The sequence below is a fragment of the Papio anubis genome, chromosome 5 (assembly GCF_008728515.1).
Source record: "Papio anubis isolate 15944 chromosome 5, Panubis1.0, whole genome shotgun sequence".
NCBI classification, from domain to species: domain Eukaryota; kingdom Metazoa; phylum Chordata; class Mammalia; order Primates; family Cercopithecidae; genus Papio; species Papio anubis.
Genome location: NC_044980.1, coordinates 27,045,670 through 27,068,479, shown reverse-complemented (window position 1 = coordinate 27,068,479; position 22,810 = coordinate 27,045,670). Strand labels below are relative to the sequence as shown.

The window sequence follows — 22,810 nt, the reverse complement described above, 5'->3', positions numbered from 1 at the left end:
TTTTATCTTAAGAGTAAAAGAAATTAATTAAATTTTTTATTTAACAAGTGACAAGATGTTAACCTAAATGTATAGCAATGTTAACCTAAATTGCTATACATTTAGGTTAACATCTTGTCACCCCTTAAGTACAAATTTTATTTTATTTTTTTTGTCTAATACAAGTTACTATTTTAAATTTTTGTCAGTATTAAAACATTTAATGTATATGTCCCATGCTTAGACAGCTATAAATGACTTCCCTACTTGAGAAGCTTTAAATTAGCACATGTAACTTTTTTTTTTTGAGACAGAGTCTCTCTCTGTCTCCCAGGCTGGAGTGCAGTGGCGTGATTTCGGCTCACTGCAAGCTCCGCCTCCCGGATTCACGCCATTCTCCTGCCTCAACCTCCTGAGTAGCTGGGACTACAGGCGCCTACCACTACGCCCGGGTAAATTTTTGTATTTTTAATAGAGACGGGGTTTCACCGTGTTAGCCAGGATGGTCTCGATTTCCTGACCTCGTGATCCTCCCGCCTCGGCCTCCCAAGATGCCGGGATTACAGCCCTGAGCCACCGCGCCCGGCCTAGCACAGATAACTTTTATTTACCTCAGCTTTACATGAAGAGTCAAAGAGAGAAATGAAAACTTAAAAAGGACGCAGATTGGTCCGCATTTTCTAATGGAGGTTTGCTGCATATCATGTTTCTCTCTTGCTTTTCCTGGAGCAACCTCAAGGAGGAGAATATCTTCTCAAGTCAAGATTATGCTATGGTAACATATTAGCTATGAATTGATGCAGACAGCTTTCTAACCATTTGAAATTGCTCAGAGATACATAAAGGCTATGGATGTTAAAAGGAAAAAGTTCTTTTCCAAGTTTGCTACGTTCTTGATTTATGAGGTAGGGCAATTAAAAGGGAGTCTAAGCTTAAACAAATGTGCCTTTTCTACCTCTGCTTATTTAGCAGAATTTTTATTTTATTTTTTTTTATTTTTTATTATTTATTTATTTATTTATTTTTTTTTTGAGACGGAGTCTCGCTCTGTCGCCCAGGCAGGAGTGCAATGGCCGGATCTCAGCTCACTGCAAGCTCCGCCTCCCGGGTTCACTTCATTCTCCTGCCTCAGCCTCCCGAGTAGCTGGGACTACAGGCGCCTGCCACCTCGCCCGGCTAGTTTTTTGTATTTTTTAGTAGAGACGGGGTTTCACCGTATTAGCCAGGATGGTCTCGGTCTCCTGACCTCATGATCCGCCCGTCTCGGCCTCCCAAAGTGCTGGGATTACAGGCTTGAGCCACCGCGCCCGGCCCTAGCAGAATTCTTAAAAGAACAAGTTCACAGATGTAAGAAAAATGACATTGGGACATTAGTAAACATTGTTACATTTAAATAATTATATCTTGTTGACACTTATAAGAAAATGATTTAATAGAGTCCAGAAGTGAAGTGAATGCTAAAGTCATATTTGTAGAACTTAGCCCTTGATAGTGGTCTATAAATTATTTCCTTACATTGTACATACACACATATAGATGCACAAACATAAATACAAAACATCTGAGTCTTGCTATTTTACCTTGAATTTAATGATTTAACTGTATGCTGTCTTTTGTTAAAATCTATGCATCCATTTTGAAAGCAGTATAGTAGTGTTGGTATAAATAGTATACTAATTAATTGTAAAAAGAAGTTACATAATTGGAAATAGCAGAGTAGAAACTAATCATTGAAATTATTACTGTTGTATCAGTCTCTTCAAAGATATCTTCTAGGATTATACATTTTTGTTAAACAGATAGTTTTCCTTTATCAGAGGTTATGAATCTATACTGTCATTACCACATTAAATACATTTTATCTCTCTATGGAAAATTCTGACGTTTCATAGTACAGAAAATAGACTGATAGCACTTTCAGCAATTCCCATAAATTACACACCAGTTGCTGTGGTTTGGATGTTTCCTGCAAATATTATGTTGAAATTTCATCTTCATTAGTATTAAGCGGAGGATTCTTTGGGAGGTAATTAGAATTATGTCAGGTCATCAGAGTGGGGGCCCCATGTTGGGACTGGTGGCTTTGTAAACAAAGGGGAAGAGAGACCTGAGCTAGGATTCTTGCTCTGCCTCACAATGTGATACCTCTTACCATGGGATGATACTGCAATAAGGCCTCATCAGATGTGTCACCTTGATCTCGAGCTTTCCAGGCTCCAGAACCACAAGAAGTAACATTTATCTTTTTTTTAATGAATTACCCAGTCTCAAGAATTCAGTTATAGCAACACAAAAAGAAGTAAGACACCAGTCTTGCACATCATTAAGATTATTGTCAATGTTGCACATTTAGGTTAATATTTCTGAAAAGTCAGATGAGAATCTTAATGCATATTTTACATTTTACTTTTACTTTTCTGCTACTAAGATGCTCATTACTTCTTATGGAAAGAAAAATAACAATAAGCTGCAAAATCCATTGTATAAATATATGTTATTTCTCTCATTATGAGTGACTCCATGCAGTTTACTCCAAAGTTAGTTCATGAGGAAATTATACTTTGGAACTCCTAAAGAAAAATTGCACTCAACAATTCAACAGGCAAGGGAGACTTCATTCACAACTATTTCAATAGAGAAAAGAGATTGAATCTAACTCTGCTGAAACAAGAGTCAAGAAAATTTTTAAGTCCTGGGGTGATCTAGTGGAAAAATACTGGAAGGTACTAATAGAGAAGTCAGTCAATGTGATTAGGACTTCCGTGTTTGCTAATTGGTGCTTATTGGTGAAATTAGTCTTCTACAGAGAGACTGGAAGATAAGGCACTATCTTTCTGGATGATTAATTTCAAAAGGATGGCTCCCAGGTTCTTGAGAAAGGTATTAGCTGGTAATAAAACTGGCCAAAGGCTGGGAGAAGATTTACATCTCAAAGGGGCAGGGAAAGAATTTGCATTTAAAAGTTTTCTTCAGTAAATGCTCTAAGGGAAGGGAGGCTAGAAGCCTAGAGTCAGTGTCTAAAAGTTACTCAAACTGAGGACAATGTTAAAATTCTTTTGCTCAAAATATGAGAAATCATACACTACTCAGCACCTTCATTTGGAGGTTACTTCTGCAGAGAGAACACCAGAGGGGAAAGGAATCTATCAGAAGGCAAGGTGAGTTTCTATAACTGGAAGTTCTTTTCCTTCACTGTTTCTTTTTGAGTCAATTTTTCTTCTCCAAGAAACTTTCAAAATATATTCACTTCACGTGTCCCCAGTCTAACTTAGATGTCATTTCTCTGGACATCTTACAAGTCGGATCTTTTTCAAAGTACTTATGACTAGAAATTTAACTCTTGAGGTCACTTTTTGCCTTCTTCGTTACACTGTAAGAATTTTTCTGGCAAGATATTATGAATTTTTTTCTATGAATTTCCAAGAACAAACTAAGTGCCACACCTAGTAGATAAACATTGAATATTATTGAATGAAAGAAGCATTGTTTTTTCAAAGTAAATACAGTTTAAAGTAAGCTAGGGTAAAGAGAGTCACAGATGGAGACAGGGTTCTACAAAGTCCCTAAAATCTTGATTCTTAAAGCATTTATTCTGTCTCTTTGAGCATTAAGGCCAAATCTATTAGGGGGCATTATAAATGAAAAATATGCAAATTAAAAATAATAGCCCAGTTTTAATGGGATTATAACAAAATCGAATATGAGCTTAACTTTGAATACTTTGAATTTCTTAGCTTTTATGTTTCAAGTTAAATCCATGATACCATTAGAAACTATCTTTTGGAATGCAAATCAGTATCAATACTGCTGAGCACAGTGAAAATTAATGAAAATAATAATAGAAAAGAACTTACAAAGTCTACTCAATCCCATTTTAACATAAGTAGTCAAAATGGTCTTTGTTATTATTATAATTAACTGATTGCATGCAGACACAACTCTACTTATTTAACTGAAATATAAAGACAGTTATATATCTTCTAATAGGAAGAATATATATACATATATATATTCTAAAGTGTCAAAAAATGTCGTATTTTGAATTTTAGCGAGAAATGGTAACAAATAACTTCAAATCTTTTGGTTGGAAAATACTCATTGTATTCTGAATAAACTTTTAAACATATTTTTTAATTGTGTGTGAATTTTAAATTACAGAGCTAGATCATTAAATATTGAAAGCCAGTTTTTCTTCATTAATATTCTTTTTTTTTTTTTTTTTTTTTTTTTTTTGAGACGGAGTCTTGCTCTGCCGCCCAGGCTGGAGTGCAGTGGCCGGATCTAAGCTCACTGCAAGCTCCGCCTCCCGGGTTCACGCCATTCTCCTGCCTCAGCCTCCTGAGTAGCTGGGACTACAGGCGCCCGCCACCTGGCCTGGCTAGTTTTTTGTATTTTTTAGTAGAGATGGGGTTTCACTGTGTTAGCCAGGATGGTCTTGATCTCCTGACCTCGTGATCAGCCCGTCTCAGCCTCCCAAAGTGCTGGGATTACAGGCTTGAGCCACCGCGCCCGGCCTCATTAATATTCTTATAAGGAAGTATAACTTTAACAGAAAGTTGTATTGTGTTTCTTATTTAATTATAGGTAATCACACATTTGAAAGATAATTTTAATATTTAATAAATATTAAACCTGTTGTTAAAAATGTACAGAAACCAGATAATTACTTTTGACATAATTATTTCTCACAGAATTGAACATTTCTTTACATCACCCACAAAAATGCTCTGTCTCTGCTTCTGTGATGTAAAAATGATGATACATTATGGTGTTTAACAGTAAGCATGAATGATTTTTTTAAATAGAGTATATTTTAAGTGTTTATTTCAAGCACACTGTGAACATTTTAATTTAGTGAAATTTAATTAAGACAATGGAACTATTATTCAGCATGCTCAGTTTTTATGTAGTTTTATTTTAGAGAGAAATTTAGATTTGTATAAACTTCTGGCTTTAAGATGATATCAAATACATATCAGTTGAGGAAACATATCAGATGGGAGAGAAAGAGACAGTGACACAGAAGAAAGAGAAACTGTAATTGTATACTTATGGGAATAAGGCATATATGTTTTGTGGTTTTGATTTGTGCCTTCTCACTAAATATTTTCTATGACATTAATAATATTAGATATCAACATTTTAAGATTTCCTACTCTTCTATGTAATAAATAAATAACAGCTAGTAAATAATTCTATTATTGCTGGAAATGTATATTATTAATAGGAGATTCATATATTTCTATTAATGTAATATGGTAAAATTTACATAATTAATAACCTTCAGTGAATGATAGAAAAGTCATTAAAATACTCTGAAACAATGAAGGCAGAGGCTGCATAGTTACACAGTTAACTCAGAAGTTACACAGTGCCACACAGCTAATCTTTGTGAAGTAATGCACCTGCCCCCCTGTCTAGACATCAGTAGTGATAAGCATCATATGCTGACAACTGCATCTACCCATATAAAAGCATTTCCAGTTAAAAAAGGGAATACTTCCATTTGGCTTCCTCAGAAACATAAAAAGAAATTGCCAAAAACAGGAAAAGAAACAAACAACAACAATAAAAACCCATCCAACACTTCCCTTTATGTTATGTGGGAAAGATTCTCAGCAATAATCATGCAGAATTATTCTTTACCAAGTGAATCACTCCCTAGAATTCCTATAGAATAATATTCTGTGCCTGGAACAGGACAAAGGCCTAGAATTTACAAACAGGCTCTATTAGCCTGTTTTCACACTGCTATAAAGAACTACCAGAGACTGGGTAATTTGTAAACAAAAGACATTTAGGACCCACAGTTCTGCATGGCTAGGGAGGCCTTGGGAAACTTAAAATTATGGCAGAAGGTGACAGGGAAGCAAGGCAGTCTTACGTGGCAGCAGGAGGGCGAGGGGAAACTGCAAAACACTTTTGAACCATCAGATCTTGTGAAAACTCACTCACTGTCATGAGAACAGCATTGGGGAAACTGCTGTCATGATCCAATCAAGTTCCATCAGGCTCCTCTGTTGACACGTGGGGATCACAAATTAGGATCATTAGAAAAAGGGTAAAAAAAAAAAAAATAAGAATTCTGCTGTGTATATCAATCATCTTAGATTCTGACGTTGCTCTACGTATTTTCTATGGCATATTTTATCATGGATTGTAGGGCTATTGTCAATATTAAATATGACAAATTCAGACACATATGCAGAAGCAAATATAAATTTAATTAGTAATTTTTTTACCACATACAATGGGGGAACTTTCTAGGAGACTAGTATTTGTGAATCGTACTATGTTTCAGAAAATTACCATGCTGTTTTCTTGTAGGGAAGTCACAATACAAAGCTCATCAATTTCATTATAGAATACCTTCAACATTAATAAACATAATTATCCATATTTCTGAATTTTTTTTTTTTTTTTTTGCAGAAGTACTTTAATGTAGAAAATATATTTATGAGAAAATGACTTATGCCCAGGTTGAGTGATACACAGTGTTGGGATGCTTCAAATATATACATCAAACAAGTGTATATATCTTTTTTATTTATTTATTTATTTATTTTTGTCACCCAGACTGGAGTTCAATGGTGCAATCTTGGCTCACTGCAACCTCTGCCTCCGGGATTTAAGCAGTTCTCCTGTCTTAGCCTCCCGAGTAGCTGGGATTACAGGCACCTGCCACACACCCGGCTTATTTGTGTATTTTTGGTATATACGGTGATATGGTCTGGCTGTGTCCCCAACAAAATCTCATTTTGAATTCCCACATGTTGTGGCAGGAACCCGGAGGAAGGTGACTGCATTACAGAGGAGAGTCTTTCCTTCAGTGTTCTCATGATAGTGAATAATTCTCACGAGATTTGATGGCTTTATAAGGCAGAGTATCCATGCACAATCTCTCTCTTTACCTGTTGCCTTTTATGTAAGATGTGACTTGCTCCTCTTTGCCTTCTGCTATGATTGTGCGGTTTCTCCAACCATGTGAAACTGTAAGTCCAGGGCCGGTTGCGGTGGCTCAAGCCTGTAATCCCAGCACTTTGGGAGGCCGAGACGGGCGGATCACGAGGTCAGGAGATCGAGACCATCCTGGCTAACACAGTGAAACCCCGTCTCTACTAAAAAAATACAAAAAACTAGCCGGGCGAGGTGGCGGGCGCCTGTAGTCCCAGCTACTCGGGAGGCTGAGGCAGGAGAATGGCGGAAACCCGGGAGGCGGAGCTTGCAGTGAGCCGAGATCCGGCCACTGCACTCCAGCCTGGGCGACAGAGGGAGACTCCGTCTCAAAGAAAAAAAAAAAAAAAAAAAAAAGAAAATAAACTGTAAGTCCAATTAAACCTCTTTCCTTTCTAAATTGCCATCTCAGGTATGTCTTTCTCACCAGAGTGAAAACAGACTAATACATATGGGATTTTACCATGTTGGCCAGGCTGGTCTTGAAGTCCTGACCTTAAGTGATCTACTCATCTTAGTCTCCTAAAGTGCTGAGATTACAGGCATGAGCCACCGTGCCTGGCCAACAATGTGTATGTGTGTGTGTGTATATATATACACACAATATATATATAATCATGGCTCATATATTTTAAAATAATAAATTTGTGACCAATTTTCTCAGGAGGTCCTGAATTCACAATATTCTATTGCAGCTTTTCTACATGATGATGAAATCAGTCATAAAAACCATTGTTAATGAATTATGTATGATAGAAATTATATTTACATGATTTTGAAAGCATTAAAGCAAACCCTGTATTCACACGTTGAATGAGCTAATAATAATGTTAGTGTTAGATTCTCAGAATAAACCATTTATATTCTTATATCTTACTGAAGGAGCACTACATAAAGCTAAAAGATTTCCTACAGACTGCTACTTCAAATTTTGAACTCAGCCAAACAAATTGATACATTTACTGGCTATCAATTTAATTATTTAAATTTTGTGACAAAGAATAATTCAGTGGTGCACAATTGCATATTTAATTTTAAAAGACACTTATAGGCAAATTTTTAAGATTTATGTTGGCTATAGTATAAGGCATGAAGTAGAAAAGTAAGTAGTAATTGTCCTAATTTCTCTTTGGTATACAAGCAAAGGAGATTGTAACAGGAAGCATGGATATATAATTCTTTTATTCTCCTAAATATGTTTGTTATTTATCCTTCTACAAGCTGGTGGTGACAAAGAAAGACTGAGAAAAATGCAATTTGTGTATATTTTTCTGGAGATTTTCAGGCGATTCTCTAGGTTTTATCCCGGAAGCTTAAAATGTACTGCTGTCTAGCCTGAGTGTAGGTTATGACAACCTCCCTGGAAAGCCGGCTAGTCACTTCAGGCATGATGTGAAAATTGCATTAAGCTTTGAAGTTTCTCTTTGTTAAGTTTAGCAAAGTACTTAGACTATATGTTTATGTGCCTGAAAAAGTGAATGAAAAAAATGAATGAAGGCACATATGAAGAAAAGCTTTTAAAAGTCAGAATTAACATGAATTTGAATGTAAATATGAATGTGAATAAGTGAGATGTTAAACAGGGACTAAACCGTGAGCAAACAAATTTCTGAAATTAATGCACACAAACACAACAGAATGGAATTGTGAAGAAAACAGACACTTATATACATGAGTTTCAATCCATCATACATGAAGTTTTTTCTTTCACATCTGGCTGTGGCAGAGAAATGGCCTAGAACTAGAATGAAGTAGAAAAATTGGGCAAGGTGTATATATGAAACAGTGTGTTTTTACAATTTTGGCAGCTGGAAGCTGAGAAATGTTATCTCTGAAAGAAAGAAAACAAATGAGACACACGGTATGATTTTCCTCAGCTCTCTCTTTTGGGACACTTTCTGAATTGTGGCAAAAGAAGGAGTCACTCAAGCAGAATACGGGGGCCTTCAGCCTACCGACTGAAATTCCAAGAGACTGAGGCAGAGTACCATAGGGGAGAGAACTGCCCAGCATACAGGTTCCCTGCTATTTGCACAGGGACAACTTGATTCTTTGGATAACTACCCATTAAGAATAACTGGCTGTGTAAGAACAACTATTTGGGAGCTTACATCTGAAAAATTATCAGAAGACATGTAGGATGTGGGATGCTTGATTTACAATCCATGAGAGTGGAGAAACATTGTTGAACACCCAGCGTCTTCAATAGAGGCATAAGAATTGTCATGCTTGAACAGGAGTCCTCATCTAAAACTACAGTGAAGACTTTGCATTAGTTTTCTTCTGCTGCCATAAAAAATTGCCACAAATTTAGTAGCTAAAAATAGCACAAATATGCTGTCTTACAGTTCTGGAGATCAAAAGTCTAAAATGGGTCTCACTGTGCTAAAATCAAGATGTGAAACTGCATTTCTTTCTGGAGGCTCTAGGGGAGAATCCATTTTCTTCATTTTCAAACATCAAGAGGCAGTTTGCATTCCTGGGCTCATGATTCCCTTCCATCTTCAAAGCCAACAATGACCAGTTGAGTCTCACATCTCATACCTTCCTCACGTCATCACTCTGACACTGATTGTCTTTTCTGCCTCCCTGTTTTACTTTAACAAACTATTGTGATTTAATTGGGCCTACTTGATAAGGATACTCTTCTTATTGTAAGGTCAATTAATTATCAACCATAATTGCACCCACAAATTTAACCCTCAACCTTCCTCTTTCCATGTACTATAGCATATTCATAGGTAACGGGAATTAATCTAGAACAGTCTGTAGAGGAGTGGGGGTGGGGGCATACTTCTATCTAACTCAATTGTTTTAAACACAAATTAACAAACAATGACCATAAAACATTGAAAGATTCCAAAAAAAAAAAACCTCAAGGAATTTGACTTCTTGCCAAAACAATCTACAAAAGCTTTAAAAAAAGAAAACAATGCCATTTCCCCAAATTACCAAGACTGGGAATTAAAGACAGTGCCATACATACTTCAGACATTGAAAGAATAATAAAGACGTGTAATGAACAATTTTAATGCAGTGCTGACTTAAGAAACAGGAAACTTGAATACTCTTGTAATCACTTAAAAAATTGAATTCATAATTAAACATTTTACCACAAAGCAAACTCTAGGCACAGATGGCTACATTGGTGAATTTTATAAAACATTTGATGAAGAAACATTACAAATCACACACAATTTTTTTTTAGAAAATAGAAAGGGCAAGAAATGATGTTTTTTTCTCTGAAAACTAATGGTAATTTTTCTAACAGTATAAATGAATATCTTTTGAAACCCTTCCAGATAGACTAATACAATGAAAGAACATTTTTAAAAAAGCTCTCTGCATCTGTAAAAAGTTAACCAGGATTAAAACGATGAAAATTCTATGAAAGAGTTGGAAAAAAAGAGGCTAATGCATTTTGAATCAAGATCTAGGGCCTTCAAATATCAAAGCTAAATAAAATGAACAGCAAAACATATATCAGAGAAGGAGCACCCTTTTTTTGAGTAGTGAGTCAAGCATATGCACCAAGTCAGCATCCCCTTGCAATCTGCACCCAGATCTCTGGAACTAGCTCTACCCAGTCCAACCCTTTTGAGAAACTCTTTGGTAGTTTCTTATAAATTAAATATACCCTTACCATACAACTCAGAAATTTTCCTCTGAGTTATTCATCAAAAAGATGCTAAGCAGGGGAAAACTTTTGTGCATATAAAATAATGTACACAAGTGTTCCCAGAAGCTTTATTCACAAAAGTCAAGTTGAAAACTTAAATGATCAGTAGCATGTAAGTGGATAAACAGTTGTAATATATCCATGTAATGGAGTACTACTCTGCAATAAGATATTATAAACTCCTCATCATAAGTATATATGATTTTAATTTGTCAATTAAAAATAAACTAAATATAATTCTTTAAAAAATGAATTACTGATACAAATATTGACGTGGTGGAATCTCTAAGCCATACCACTGAGCAAGAAGATTTTGAAGCAATCACAGATCCTACAATTCTGTTTATGTGGATTTTTAGAAAAGGTTTATGAAATTTAGAGAAATATAAAGCAGATCATTTCTTGCCTGAGGATAGTGGTGTTGGGGGATGCTGCAAAGGGGAACAAGATAACTTTTGGGGACAATCAGTAGTTATATCTCTTGGTTGTGGTGGTGGGTATATGGGCTTATGTATTTGTGAAAATTATCAAACTATACACTGAATATCAGTTTATTTTATAGCAGATAATAACAACTCAGCACCACCAATTTTTAAAAAGAAATAACTCTTGACCAACCAAATGCACAAAAACGTGCTCCAGTAGAAATCAAAAGAAAAATATTTGCAACAATGTAATAGGCAAATACATTTTACTTAGGATTCCAAATCACCAAGTTTGATTGTAAAATTTAAAAAATGCTTTTAAATTATATCATTACATTTAGATATAGATATATTTATACCATAAGAAAACATTTGCCATCCTTATATCTGACATAGTGACCTGATTCAGAAAATTTAAATAACAAGACTTAATAAAAAGAAGGCAATACAATAGAATTTGGACCAAAGATTTAGGCAGATATTTCATAAAATATGACATACATAGCCAATATATGCACATAAAGCAGCTCACTATCATTATTTATCAAGGAAATGCAAAATAAAACAACAAGGAACTACCATTACTTATTTACTGTAATGGCTAAAATTAAAAGGAATAACAACACCAGACATTGTCCAGGGTAAGAATTGATTTGAACTCATATATTGCAGTTGAGAGCATAAAATGGTACAACTTTAGTAGAACCGTTTGGCATGTTTTGGCAAAGTTAAGCACACATTTACAGTAACAACAATCTTATTTTAAGGTATTATTTAAAGAAAAATGAAAGCATATGTCCACAAAAAATACTTATGTAGGAATGTTCACAGCAGTGTTACTCAGAAAAGGCAAAAACATAAATAAACCCAAGTTATGCAGATAACTGGATATGCATGATTTCATATATTCATCTATTTGTATACTAGTTAGTGGTAAAATATATGTTTTTTATGCAAAAAACATAAAGAGGTAAATATCTGAAACATGCTGAGTGAAAAATATCATAAACAAATACATGTTGCGTAATTTTATTTATTTGAAATTATAGGAAAAGTGAAATCTAATAGTGACAGAAAGTAGATCAGTGGTGGCGAATGTAGAGTGACTAAGTAGAGTAGGTAAAACTTTACTCTCCTAGAGCTTTTGTTTCTTTCTTTCGTTTTGTTTTTGACTGAATCTGAGAATTAAAATTGACATAAGACAAATGGACTGGAGAAAAGCGTGTAAGTTGATTTAATACAAGTTGTGGCACTGAAACCTTTATAAAGAAATGAAAACCCAAGGAAGTAGTTAGAATCAGAGTTGTATACTGACTTGGACAAAAGAAAGCAAGTTGTGAAAAGGTGATAAAGCAAATGGGACTTAGTCTAGGGTAGTTAATCGGTAAAGAAGTGACTAGGAAGATAAGGGTTGTTTGTAAAGATTTCTCTTGTCCTCAACTCCCTGTCCTTGATGATAAGAATGCTATTTTCCTTTTGGTATAGGGAGGACGCCTTTCACATGGAAATTTCATCTCCTCCTTTTAAGAAATGGAAGGAAGGTCAGAGTGATTCTTCTTGCACCTGCTGTTTGTTAAATGCCTTTAATTCAAAATAATTCTTATGCCAAAGTGGCATATTTAGAAGTGGTGTGTGTGTTCTGAACTTCTTCAACTACAAGGTGACACATTTGGAAATGACAGTATTGTACTCTTTTCTTGATTGTTAACATACATGAATACATTTGTTCAAACCCCCTAGGATATATTAACAGAGTGTTTTATTTCTTGTAAAATGTGCCTTAAAAAGACCTTTTTGAAAATAAAAATTAACAAAAAAGAATGGAGAAAAACAAGTATAGGAGGAAGGTGTGATTAAATATGTGCCAAAAAAGCTGAAACATGAAAAGGAATAATTATTTATAATAATTTATATGCAGAACTAGAAACATTAGTTATTTGTTTGTCTTATAACTGAAATTAAAATAAGATATGGAACTTTTTTCCTAGAAAATAATTAAGGGAGTATATTTTCCTTTTGTTTTCTGCTGAGATATGCTGGAATCTGGAGTAATTCACTGAGAAATGGGTACTAGCTATTGAAGGTGTGTTTTTAAACAAATTCTCTTCAGTAAATTTCGCTAAGGGTATCTTGTCCAAATTACCATCTACAACCCCTTGGAAAACAAAGCTTTTTAGACTACTGTTGCTATAAAATGTTTTGCAATGTAAGAAGTTTATGTGCATAAAACAAGTGATTATCAAACAAATTAGTAAAACTTTGTTGATAATCTCTTCCAGGCAAGTGAAGTGGCAGCTGCCTTAAATAAGTGGACAATAAATCCCAATATATGCCTAAACAATTGTTACATAATAAAAAAACTTTTATAATACTCAATAAAATAATTTTATAATTCATTAACGAAACTTCATAATAATGAATACTTTAAACTGGTTTTATGTTTTGTTTGTGTTTAGTGAAATAGCTGTGAAATTTTTCCCTCAACAATTTGCTCTTGTGTAATAGAGTATAAAAACTCAACTTTTATCATGTAAAATATAAACATAGAATCCGTTGAGGACTAATGTTTATGACTCAAAGAAATTGTGTCATATATTGTTATAAAATTCACATGGCATTACTTCAAATTTTTTTTACCGGCTAAAAGATATTCCACGATATTGAAATCCTTATTTCTCACTAAAAGGGGTTTATTCAGTTGCCTACTAAGGTGACAAATTTCCACCAAAACAAGTTATTTATTGAAAGTACAGCTTAATATGCATTACTATGTACTTTTAAAAATGTTTACTTAATAATACAAATACAAATTTTCTAGTATTTTTTTATTTACTATATAATATAAGATGTGCTTTAAAATAAATCGACATTTGTGAAGTACTCTTTCTATTCTAGGCATTGTATACCAGTTACTCTATTTAATCTTTATAATCACCCTTTGAATAGTTACAATTATATTCCATACTTTCCAGATGACACAATCGAGGTTCACAGTTAAGGAACTTACCTAAGGTCATTAAAAGGGTCCTTAATTTTCAGAGCCAGTGCAGTGCTTCTCCCCATGTGATCTGCTGACAGTTTTTGTGTTTCTGAACCCAAAGAATCCCACTATTATTTAATTCCCTTATACCATCATATGGACAATTTAGATTATTTGTGCATTTCCAGTTTATGATATCCAATTGACTTTTGCAGGAAAGACTTCTGTCTTACTTCCTCTTTATCGTTCTCTCTCTCTCTCTCTCTCTTTTTTTTTTTTTCTTTTGAGACGGAGTCTCACTCTGTCGCCCAGGCTGGAGTGCAGTGGGGCGATCTCGGCTCACTGCAAGCTCAGCCTCCCGGGTTCACGCCATTCTTCTGCTTCCGCCTCTCCCAATAGCTGGGACTACAGGCGCCCGCCACCACACCCGGCTAATTGTTTGTATTTTTAGTAGAGACGGGGTTTCACCGTGGTCTCGATCTCCTGACCTCGTGATCCGCCCGTCTCGGCCTCCCAAAGTGCTGGGATTAGAAGCGTAAGCCTCCTCTTTGTCTTTCTCTTAAGGCTAGTTGTCATTTATATGTCTCTTCCCAAATCAGAATTTATCAAGGAACTCACTGCAAATAGAAACTGAGAATCTCTCTACGCAAGAGAACATGAATCTTGTCAGGAGCTTGGATGATATTTATACCTTTGATTTTAAACAAATACTAGTAAACAATTGATCTAATAAGTGTGGAAGAGTTTTACAATTCACCTGTAGCTCCCAGGAACACCGATGTGTCTTCTGTCTTTAGAAAAGAGAAAGGTCATAATAGATGGGACCCTCTGTGAAATGTCTCATTAACCACAGAAAATGGGCCAAAATCTACAGGAAGTTATGAAGTTGATGGTAGATTGTGCTCTCCATATATTTATTTTGAGTTTCAACCAGGTTGAAGCCTGTATCAATAATTCATTATTTTACTGGTGAGTGGTGTTCTATTGTGTGGATGTACTATGATTTGTTTATTCATTCACCTATTGATGAACATTTAGATGGTTTCAAATGTTTGTTTATTATGTATAAAGCTGCTATTAATATTTATTACAAGTCTTTGTATGCACACATGATTTAATTTCTCTTAGGCAAATACCTAGGGGCTGGATGGCTGGATCATATGTGAATAGTTAGATATATATTTTACTGCTTTAGAAACTGTCAAACTATTTTCCAAAATGAATGTATCATATTTCATTAATACCATCGGTATAGTGTAGCCCTAGTAATTTTATATCTCTGCAAACACATAGTATGACCAGTCTTTTCCTTGCCATTTCCATACATCTGTTGTGAAACCTCATTAGACTTTTAATTTACTTTATCTGATGCTTAATAATGTAGTTTCATTTTATGTGTTTATTTGCCATCCACGTTATCATTTTGGTGAAGCGTCTGTTGAAATCTATGCCATTATTAGAAATTGAATTACTTGTTTCTTATCATTATTGAGTTTTGAGAATATGTGTGTATATATATTCCCTTTTCAGATATTATTTGTAGAGATTTTCTTAGTCTTTTATTGTATGTTTGTTTTTTAACAGTGTCTTTGAACAGTGACATTTAAAAACATTGGTGTCATATTTAGGAAAATGTTTGCCTAATCCCCGTAAATAAAAGATTCATTACAGAGATCCAGAAAAACCAGTGGTGTAATTCCAGTCCAGTCCCACTCCCAAAGCCCAGGAACTGATGATGTAAATCCCAGCCCAATAGCAGGAGAAGATGGATGTCCCAACTCAAGCAGGTAGAGAGAGAAAATTCTCCCTTCCTTCACCATTCTGTTCTATTCAAGCCCTCAACAGACTGGATGATGCCCACCCCCATGGGGAAGGTGGTCTACTTTACTGGATCCACCAGTTGAAATGCTACTTTCATCTGGAAGCACTCTCACAGACACACCAGAAATAATGTTTAACTTGGGCACTCTGTGACCCAGTCAGATTCATACATGCAATTAATCATCAAACCCATTCACAAAGGTTTTCTTTTTTGTTTTCTTCTAAGTGTTTTAAATATTTAAGATTTTCGTTTAGGTCAATTTCTCATTACAAGTTAATTTTTGTATCAGTTGTGAGGTATGCGTTGAAGTTGAATATCTAAGTATTCCAGTATCACTTTTTGAAAACACTGTGCTCTCTCTGCTGCATTGGCTTTATATCTGAGTAAAGATTATTTGTCCAGATATGATTTAGTCCGCTTCTGGACTCTCTATTCTGTTCTAATAATCATTTATTGATATTTACACAAGTACCACATTGTCTTGATTACTGTAGTTTTATCATAAGTATTGAAATAAAGACAAGATTAATCCTCCAACTTGGTTTTGCTTTTGAAAGTTGTTTTGGCTGTTCTAGATCCTTTCTATTTCCATATGAGCTTTATAATGAGTTTGTCAACTGATCTCAAAAAGCCTGAAGGGATTTTGATTGAGATTATTTTAAATTTATAGAATCATATGGAGGTAATAGGTATCTTAGCGATACTGAACTTCCGACATTTCACTACAGTATAACACTTAATTTATTTATGTCATTTTTAGTTTTAATCAGAAGTATTTCATAACTTTCCCTATACAGGCCTTTCACAACCCTTGTCAAATTTTCTTTTGTCTTAAAGATAAAAAATTTATTTTATGTTACTTTTAGATATTAATGTATCAAGGAAAGATAATGAACTAAGACAGAGAAAACTGGGAAGGAATATGCAGATAATATCACTTTTAGAAGTCATGATAGACATATACACTAGAAAATCAACTAGCAAATTATATAATATTGATAGTTTGCTGCTTTAACTGATTTTTATATAAAATTTGTTTTCAGATATCTGTGTTTTAAATATATTAGAATATGTTGAATATATAACTTTCTTATATACATTTCTTAAATGTACTTGTATTCACTTATAATCTTCCTTCAATTAAATTTATAATGATCTAGAATATCTTTTATACATAAAACCTTATTTGATATTTTATTATTGATAGAATAACCACTATAATATTTATTTTATAAAATAATAAGGTTAATACAATTTCTCAGTGATCATGTGTAATTTTTTATATACAACTTTTATTTTACTTAATTCAGTTACTGTAAGTTATTGAAGTTATATTTTTCTTACTTGCAATTACTTTTTAAAAAGTGAATGTTTTACTGGCCTCATTATTTGTACATGTGGCAGGTAAGAGAATATCTTTATAAATGAATAAAAGAAATGACTATAAAACCACAACCATATAACATTGGAAGCCTGCATGGTAATAAGCCAATTTTTGTGGAAATGAACTCATTAATGCTAAATTTTTGCTGACTTCCAACTGATCTAAAAACTGCTTTACAAAATTCAAAAGGCACTTCATGAATTGTAGAAGAGATGAAGAAAAAGGGAATGAACCAACCATTACCAAGCATACTTCAGTCATTTGGTTTCCAACAAACTCCCCTATAATCTATAGCTGAGAGCTGGGGAAATATGAATAAAATTGATGAGGGTGACAGAAGGGTTTTATCAGAGTTTCACCAAAAGCTTCTTATGGAGCAGTGCAAAGCAGTTTAAACATGAAGTGCAGCTGGGCTTTGATTATTTGTTAGATTTTATTGTACCTTTCCTTGTACTTGCAAGTTTTCACACATTTCTCACAAAAATGTCATATTGCCATAAGAGTGGGATGTAGACACTGAAGGGGGGAAATTGAGAAACAAAATAGAATTTGAAAAAGATAATTATACAATAGATAGAAGGCTATGAAAAAAATAAATCTCATCTTTTGTTAGAGTACTTATGTAAAAAGTCATTTAAAATACTTGATGAAATTGATAATTGTCTTTAATAAATATTTATTGGTTTATAAGCAGAAAAATAACTTAAGTAAAGATAATAAAGATGTCAGTTTCCTATGATAATAATTTTTATTGACATACCCCTGAATGTAAGTGGTCCATTTTAAAGCACCCAAAATGTCAACACAGGTTAAAAGATAAGGATCTCAAATACAAGATTTTAAACATCTTAATAATCAAAACAATCAAAAACTTGATATTTCTTTTTCATTGTATTCTTAAAATGTGATGGCAGCTTATTATTTTGCCACAGTTATTCACAATCTGTTTTCTCAAAGAAGTAGACCCAGGTAAACCTAACTGTATCCTTTTGTGTCCAAGGTATGGCTGATTTAAAACAGAGAGAAGCAAAATGCCACTCTAACAGAAGGTATTCTCAGTTAAGGGGCCAATTTTGTTTCTATTTATTGTTTACATTCTCCATAGTTAAAATATTTAAATAATAAATTGTTGTCATAAGACAGTTATTACACCAAGAACAACCTTAAAATTAAGCTCAAGGCCTACAAGAAGCTGTTAAAATTAATGAAAGAGCCAAATGTGTAGCAGAACATTTCTGGACATCAGGTTGACCAGCCAAAATTTCCTGGAACAAGTACTTTTCTGTTTTCCACAATAAATATACAAACCAAAATGCAAATAGAATTGGAAGCAGAAATGAGCTACAGTCACTCACGCAAATTTACTAGTTAAGCTAATTAAAAGAAAATATTCCATTCATTTATTCAGCCTAAGTTTATTTGAAAGTTAGTTTATCCTTTTGAAATCCATCAGTATCTCATATACCATAAAAAAGTAAAATGTAGTTAAATAAATATCGTTTGATTTTATCTACCATATGCAATTCAACTGGTTAGACATTCACGGAGGAGAAAAGTTCAGAGTCATTTACTATAGCTGGCTGCTACAGGATAATTGTCAGGAGTTTACTATACACTTCACAAAGATACAGTAAGTGCTATAGAAGAAACTGAATTAAATTTTAGTTATAATGGAGCCACAGAGCACATGAAGAAGCATTTTTTTTTTTTTTTTTTTTTTTGCAATAGCACAAGGGGATTTTAATGCAGGAGATGGAAATATCAACTGGCTACATATATCTATAGGACTTCAAAATAAAAGTGATAATAATGGTAGTTGGTCAAACAAAGGCAAAGATGTGAAAAATGTTTAATGTTTTCAGAAAATGGCGATTCAAATTTTAAAATGGATTTTAAGGGATTATTGGAGAAATTGGGATAAGATTTTTAATAACTTGTATGTCTTCCATGAGCTGATATGCAACAGACTTTAAATTTCATCCTGTTATTAATGGTATAGACTAATCTTAGGTGATTCATTTTCTGCTATATTTATCTATCTTTTCCTGTCTCTCGATGAAGATTTAGTGCTCTATCTTTTCCTGTCTCTCAATAAAGATTTACTGATAACCTACAGTAAGACTTTGCCGAAGATAGGTTAGTTACATTTATTCCCAGGTAATTGAAATAAAATATATTGTAGAGAGTTCATCAGCACATATTCCTGAGAAATTTTCTTCTTTGATTGTATTTTTTATTTGCCAATCCATCACAAACCACAGTTATCACGTCCCATTTCTACACTTAAAAAAATCATAGCAGCAAAACTCTTCGTTTAATGACTCTTAAATTGCATCATTCCCATAAAATTATCCTGCTCTCCCAAATTGTTTCTCACCTTTGATCTGCTGATAGGATACAATTGGGTTTTTCAGCCCTGTCCTAAGTAGCGTCCCTATTTCCCTTCTGAGCCACTTTTTAAAAGAAGTAATTATATTTAGAACCCTGGAGCCAAAAATGGCTTATTTCTGATAAAATAAATTGGATTAATTTTTTTTTCCCTTTACAGTGAACAGCACTTGACTGAATAATATCTTTTTTTTTTTTTTTGAGATGGAGTCTTGCTCTGTCACCCAGGCTGGACTCCAGTGGCGTGATCTCGGCTCACTGCAAGCTCCACTTCCGGGGTTCACGCCATTCTCCTGCCTCAGCCTCCCGGGTAGCTATTTTTAATAGAGACAGGGTTTCAACGTGTTAGCCAGGATGGTCTCCATCTCCTGATTTCGTGATCCACCCGCCTAGGCCTCCCAGAGTGCTGGGATTACAGGCGTGAGCCACCATGCACGGCCGAATGAGTAATATCTTAAAGATGCTTCGGATTCAAACATTTTGAGCTTATGAGGATAGTCTCGGTTTCATTGCAACCGTAAACCTGGGAAGAGCATTCAAAAGTACAAAAATAAATAAAAAAAAAAGAAAAAGTAAAAAGAAAAGGAAAAAAGCACAAAAAATAAACAACAGCCAATACGAAAAGCCAACTTAGCTAATGTCTTTAAGATTCGTTAATTTTGTAGTATGTATCAGTAACCCATTCCTTTTTGTGGTGAATACAATTTTGTTGCATAAATAAGTCACATTTCGTTTATTCATTGATGGAAATTTGGGGTTGTTTTCACCTTATGATTATAATGACTAATGATGTTTTGAATCTTCTTGTGTGTTTGTGTGTGTACATATGTTTTCTGTCTTGAGTTTATACCTAACAGCAGGATTGATGGATCACATGTTAACACTACATGTTAACTTTGTGAAGTAATTCAAAACAGTTTTCCAAGGTGACTGTACCATTTTGCAGTCCCACAGTAATGCATGAGAGTTCCAATTTGTCCATATCTTCTCCAACACTTACTTTCCATCTTTTTGATTAGGTAACCTATTGCATAGGAAGTGCTATCTCATGGTTTGACCAGTTATGTGGATCCTTTTTTTCCCATGCTTATTGCTCACTTATATGCATTCTTTGGAGAAACGTCAATTCAAATCTTTTGTCCATTCTTTAAGATTGTGCTATTCGTGTCCAGGCATGGTGGCTCACATTTGTAATCCCAGCAGTTTGGGAGGTCGAGGTGGGAGGATCACTTGAAGTTAGAAGTTCAAAACCAGCCTGACCAACGTGGTGAAACCTCAACTCTACTAAAACTACAAAAATTAGCCAAGCCTGGTGGTCCGTGCCTGTAATCCCAGCTACTGAGGAGTCCGAGGTGGGAGAATGATTTGAACCTGGGAGACAGAGGTTGCAGTGAGCTGAGATTGTGCCACTGCACTCCAGCTGGGTGACACAGCAAGACTCCATCTCAAAAAAACAAAAAAAAAAAAAACAAAAAAGAATGTGCTATTTGTCTTTTTACTGTTTAGTTGTAGTAGTAAGAGTTTTAATATAGGTACAGGTTTAACACAAATGTTATTTTAGTGAATACTATTTTATTTTACTGTTTATTGCTTGTGGTTTCATATTATATCTAAAAACCATTGCCTAATCCAAGGTCCAAGAAATGTATGTACAACGGAGGAAATAAATACAAAAAAGAAAAATAATTATGTCCATATTTTCTAATAGCTTTGTAATTTTAGCTCTTAAATTTATGTATTTAATCTATTTCAGTTAATGTTTTATATGCTTTGAAGTACCATTCCATATTTATTCATTTGTACGTGAGTTTCCATTTCCCCTAGCAACATTTGTTGGAAAGACTATTCTTTCCTTCATTGAATTTTCTTGATTCATTGTTGAAAATCAGCTGACCATTAATGTAGAGGTTGTTTCTGGACTCAGAATTCTGTTTTGCTAATGTCCATGTACAGTGTGCTACTAACATGATATCTTGATTACTGAAGCTATGTAGTGAGTTTTGAAATTGGGAAATGTGAGTCCTCCAAATTTTCCTTTATTTTCAAGAATTTTTGGCTATGTTGGGTCTCTTGCATTTTCAGATAAATGCTTCAATCAATTTGCCAATTTGTGCAATAAAGGAAGCTGGGATTTTGATAGGGATTGTGTTGAATCTGCAAATCAGTTTTAAAATAATGCAGTGAACATGACATGTCTTTATATTGATTACTTTTAATACTGTTTCATAGCTTTCAGTATACAAGTCTTGTACTTCTTTGTAAAACGTATTTATAATTTTTTTATAAAAATAAAAATAATTTCTTAATTTTATTTTCAAATTTTCATTACTAATGGATAGAAATTGATTTTTGTATGTTGACCTTGTATCCGACAATATTATCATCGGGTTGGTGTAAAAGAAATTGTGGTTTTTGCAATAATTTAGTTCTTATAATTTCTACATATCATATAAGATCATGTAATCTGCAAAATAATATAGTCTGATTTCTTCCTTTTTAATCTGTCTGGGTTCTTTTGTCTTTTATTATTTTTATTTTATTTATTTATTTTGAGACGAAGTCTCGCTCTGTCGCCCAGAGGCGCGATCTTGGCTCACTGCAAGCTCCGTCCCCCAGGTTCACGCCATTCTGCTGCCTCAGCCTCCCGGGTAGCTATCGCTACAGGTGCCCACCACCACGTCCGGCTAATTTTTTTGTTTGTTTGTTTGTTTATATTTTTAGTACAGACGGGATTTCACCATGTTAGCCAGGATGGTCTCGATCTCCTGACCTCGTGATTCGTCCGCCTGGGCCTCCCAAAGTGCTGGTATTACTGTCATGAGCCACTGCTCCCGGCCTGGGCTTTTTTTAAATCTTTTAATTGCCTACTTGTTTTAGCTAGAACCTCCAGTACAATATAGAAATGATAAACTTGTGGAGATTTCCGTTAGGACGTACGTTTTCTCATACACTGGTTTTGAAGTAAGCCAGTTACAATAAGCTGAAGGATTTGAGTTGAAAAGAGTCCACTGGATACTGATGCTTATAGAAAATAATATTCAGAAGAATCAGAGTTAGTGGGAATTGTTTTTTGATTAATCAAATAGCTGTCTTCACTAGAGAGTTCTATATTTTCTCTCGCTTCTGTAAATCAAAATCAACTGAAGGGCTTTATAATAAAAAAATTACTGAGTCAAGGTTATGGTATATAGTGTTTCCT

General features: G+C 34.2%; 1 long non-coding RNA gene across 1 annotated transcript in view; it reads right to left on the bottom strand.

Moving 5' to 3' along the window:
* The window catches only part of LOC108586255, a 40,927-nt gene that overhangs the window by 6,070 nt on the left and 12,047 nt on the right, over nucleotides 1-22,810 (bottom strand). The window contains exon 2 of the long non-coding RNA XR_001903288.3: nucleotides 5,935-5,996. This is a non-coding gene — a long non-coding RNA (uncharacterized LOC108586255). The remainder of the gene's footprint in view (nucleotides 1-5,934; nucleotides 5,997-22,810) is intronic.